Consider the following 4,887-nt stretch of genomic DNA (forward strand, 5'->3'; position numbering starts at 1 on the left):
CCATGCCCAAGAAACGAGAAAGTTCTTTGCTGGTAGCTGGAACAGGAAACTGGTCAACTTTCAAAACATTTGCTCTCACTGGACGCACCTTTCCCAGCCCAACAACTTTTCCCAAATATTTGACTGTTGCAAATTCAGTGTGGGACTGTCTCTCTTTTCTAAGGGATCTGAACTTCTGTTGATAGCCTTCAGGTACCAATTCATATACCTTAGGAACTGCTGTTTTCACCACCTGATAGCTACCACTATCAGAGACAATCAAGGCTGAAAAAGCCTCCTGAGCCTTACCAGTGAGCACACACTGAAGCAGACAGACAACATTTTTTCTTCCAACAAATGGCTCTCTAATGTAACCGACAATTCACCATTATTAGCCTTCTCAGGAAGCTCAATACCATAATGATCAGCCAGTTTCAACAGCTGCTCTTTTTTGTAAGAGTTCAACACATTTCCATTTGGCCACTGAAAAAAATGCTCAGTTGAAGCCATTTTACAAAATGTTCGCCACTACCCAACAGGGTGAGAGGCTGCCTCAAAGATGGAACCCCATCCCTCTAGCTATCTGCCGAACCAATACTAACTGACTCACTCAACCCTAGTCTTCATGCAGGTTAGCGGCGGGATAGATTAAGCACAAAGCCCAGTGACCCGGTTAACTTTCAGCATGCTGAAAGTCACCTAGACAGCCATGGAGTGCCCCCGAGCAACTGCTCTAACCACATACTGCACAAAAACAACAAACTAAAACAAAAAAGGGATCAATGGAGACAGCTAGTGCCCCTCATTGCTTATGCCTATCAGGAATAAGGGTCCCAATGATTTCACAGCCCTCACCCCGACTGGCAGCGCAGAAAGTAGAGCAGGCCAAACTTGATCAAAATAGACAACTGCCAGAGCAAGCAAACCTGTGTGAAAACACTCCCCTCAAAAATCCACAATTGCCAGATACACAGCACTAAAGAGCCTTAAACTGCAAAGCAAATCCCAGACGAGTCCCCATTTGTTACCACCTGGCTCAAGGCCGGCAACAAAAAGGGAGGCCACACACAGTTATCAAAGCAATAAGGGTGGTTCATAAATGGACAAGAAGGATTTTTGAAAATAAAAATGAATAATCATTATTCCTTGGGAAGATTAACATAGGAGAGACTGTCTTCCAAAGTTCACAGTTGTTTATATGTAAATAAATAAATAATAAAATTAAAAAGCCTCATGAGACACAACTCTCAGATGGAAAAGGAATGATTGAAAAAATAAAAAATAAATTAATTAATTATTACTTCAGACCATTAACACAAATGAAACTTCACTTTACAATTAAAATTACAAAAAAAACTAAAAAGCATAAAAGTTAAAAAAAAAAAAAAAAAATACAGAAATTGAAAAGCCCAATGAGACACCACTCTCAAGTGTGGAAGGAAAAAAAAAATAAAAATGACTAAAATAATTATTCCTTTAGGAGATGGACACAAGAGAGACCTTTGTCCAAGGTTCACAGTTGTCTTTACAGTGAACATAAAAAGTATAAAAGTAAATTAATTAATAATTAAATTAAAAGCCTATTCAGACACCGCTCTCCAGTGGACAAGGAACAAATATAATTTTTAAAATAAATGAATAGAATAATTCATCCTTGGGAAGATGAGCAAAAGAGACCTTCTTCCAAGGTCTGCAGGTGTCATTACAGTGAATATTACCGAAATTAAACAAGTGAAAATTCAGTTGAAAAAGCATAATGAGACACCGCTCTCAAGTGGACATTCAAAAAGACATTCAAGTGGAACATTCAAAAAACAACATACATAAAGAAAAAAATAATTATTATTTGGGAAGAAAAACATAAGAAAGACCTTCTTCCAAGGTTTGCAGGTGTCTTTACAATGAAAATAAAAAAGCATAAAAATAAATAAATTCATAATTAAATTGTAAAGCCTAGTGAGACAACACTCTCAAAGGGAAGAGGGACAATCAAAGAAATATACACATGAATAAAAGTATTATTCCTTGGGAAGATTAACACAAGAGAGACCTTCGTCCAAGGTTAACAGGTGTCTTTACAGTAAAAAAAGCATAGTAATAAAAAATCAAACACTTAAAGTTAAAGCTACAGTGAAAATAAAAACCTTAAAAATATATAAATATAAACTGAAAGGTTTAACGAGATAAAGCTATCAAATGGACAAGGAACAATTATGACAATAAATAAAATAATACAAAAAAATGTTTCCTTGGTAAAATAAACACAAGAGAGACCTTCTTCTAAGGCAGACATGTCCAAAGTCCGGCCCCCGGGCCAATTGCGGCCCGTGGTCAAATTTTTACCGGCCCGCGGCCTCTATCATAAAATCAATAATATGCGGCCCGCCAGCACTGTTGACCACAGTATAAAATACATATGTACAAAAAGCTATTTTACTTTTCACCAGAAGATGGCAGTAGCCCTGTGGCCGCACCCTGGCTGCCGTGACCCTTGGCCTTGCGTGATCATTTCAGCCACGCCCATTTCTAACATGGCGACTCTAAACAAAAAACGGAAAGTTGACTGCGAGGGCCGCCGCTTCCAGGACAGGTGGAAATTGGATTATTTTTTCACTGAAATACGAAACAACTGTGTCTGCCTAATTTGCCAAGAGACTGTGGCTGTTTTCAAGGAATTCAACATCAAGAGGCACTACCAGGCCGAAACATGCTAGCTACGACAAGCTAACTGGGAACGAACGCGGTGAAAAAGTGAAGCAACTGGAAGCTGTTTTAACGGCACAGCAGCGCTTTTTCACAAGAGCCCGTGACTCAAATGAAAATGCCACAAAGGCAAGCTACGAGGTGGCAACGCTGATTGCAAAGCACTGCAAACCTTTCACTGAGGGTGAATTTATTAAAGACTGTGTGATGAAAATTGTTGAGAAAATTTGTCCCGCCAAGAAGCAAGAGTTTGCCAATATTTGCCTGGCTCGTAACACTGTGGTACGGAGAATTGAAGACGTTTCATTAGATATTAAGAGACAGTTAGAGGCAAAAGGAACTGAGTTTGACTTTTTCTCGTTAGCCTGCGATGAAAGCACGGATGCATCCGACACCGCTCAGTTACTGATCTTTTTGAGAGGAGTGGACAATGACATGAACGTGAGTGAAGAGCTTCTGGACCTCCAGAGTCTGAAGGGCCAAACAAGAGGAACAGATTTATTTGTTTCTCTTTGTTCCGCCGTAGATGACATGAAACTACAGTGGAATAAAGTCACCGGGATTATTACGGACGGCGCACCTGCCATGGCTGGCGAACGGAGTGGATTATCAACCCTTGTGTGTAACAAAGTCAGCGAAGAAGGAGGCAGCGCTATTAAACTCCACTGTATTATTCATCAAGAAGTTCTCTGTGCCAAATATATGAAGTATGATAATGTTATGAAACCCGTGATAAAGGCTATTAATTATATTCGCTCCAAAGCGCTGTGCCACCGTCAGTTTCAACAGTTTCTTCTCGACATCCAGGCTGAATACGGAGATGTTTTGTATCACAACGACGTAAGATGGCTCAGTCGGGGGTCTGCACTGCAGCGCTTCTTCTCTCTCAGGGAGGAAATTGGACAATTCTTGACAAAAAAGGGACAACCCATGCCACAATTAAATGATCCTGTGTGGCTGGCTGATTTGGGATTTTTAGTTGACATAACGCGACATCTGAATGCGCTGAACACAAGCCTTCAAGGGCAAAATGCAGTGGTAAGCCAACTGTATTCACACATCAAAGCCTTTCGGACCAAGCTGCTACTTTTCCAAAGGCACCTGTCACAGGCGCAGCCCAATACCGCACATTTCTCATCGCTGCAGGAAATTATGACCAGTTTCCCACAGAACAATATCAGTGCGCAATGACAAAGTATGCAGCAGACATCTCATCTCTGGTTGAGGAATTTCAGCAGCGCTTTCGGGACTTTGCAGCTATTGAAAAGGAGATCACGCTTTTTTCCTCTCCTTTCTCCGTGGACCCTGATGACGCTCCAGACCACCTGCAGCTGGAGCTCATTGAGCTGCAGTGTGACGCTGAGCATCGCAGTCGGCACCAACAGCTCCCTCTTGTCAACTTCTACCGCCAGTTGGATGAAGGTAGGTTCCAAGCAATTCGGACATTTGCTAAGAAAATGCTGAGCTTGTTTGGCTCCACATACATGTGTGAGAAGACATTCTCCGTTATGAACATTAACAAGAGCCGCATGAGGACGAGATTGAGTGACTCTCACCTGCGTGACATCTTACGCATCAAAACCACTGCTCTTGAGCCAGACCTGGACTACATACTGCAGTCAAGATCCCAGTATCACCCTTCACATTAGTGCAGGCAAGATATTTGTTAAGTCCTCTGAGTTTAATAAATTCTTAAATCTCAGTTAATTAATTTTTTGTGATGGTCAAAATCACAGTTTAAATATGCTGTGATCACTGTTTTGAATTTTGTTTACAGTGAGCATATAATAGTGAATAATATGTAATGTTCCACATGAACTTAGATATCCTTGATAGTTTTCTTCATTTTTGTGGTTTGTGATTTCGGTAAAAACTTAATGGAAAAAATGTAAAGTAAAAAGTATGCCATTTGCAATTAAAAAAATCCAAAAAAAGTTCATTTGTATTTAATGTTAATGGTACAAAGAATGTCAGGCTGAATAGTCGGCCCCACACATTTTCACCTTACCAAATCTGGCCCTCTTTGCAAAAGTTTGGACACCCCTGTTCTAAGGTTTACGGGTGTCTTTACAGTTAAAATAAAATCATAAAATCAAAAAGAAAAAACAGTTGAAAAGTCTGAGACACAGCTCTCAAGAAAGGGAAGATTAGTACAAGTGAGACCTTCCTCAAAGTTTACAGATGTCCTTACAGAGAAGATAAAAA

The 4,887-nt window shown here is 40.2% G+C and overlaps 1 pseudogene; it reads left to right on the plus strand.

Moving 5' to 3' along the window:
- Positions 1-2,429: 2,429 nt before the first annotated feature.
- LOC148189239 (general transcription factor II-I repeat domain-containing protein 2-like) lies at positions 2,430-4,331 on the plus strand (annotated as a pseudogene).
- The last annotated feature ends 556 nt before the right edge of the window (positions 4,332-4,887 follow it).

The sequence above is a fragment of the Plectropomus leopardus genome, chromosome 7 (genome assembly GCF_026936395.1).
Source record: "Plectropomus leopardus strain MGB_pleo_1.0 chromosome 7, ASM2693639v1, whole genome shotgun sequence".
Lineage (NCBI taxonomy): Eukaryota > Metazoa > Chordata > Actinopteri > Perciformes > Serranidae > Plectropomus > Plectropomus leopardus.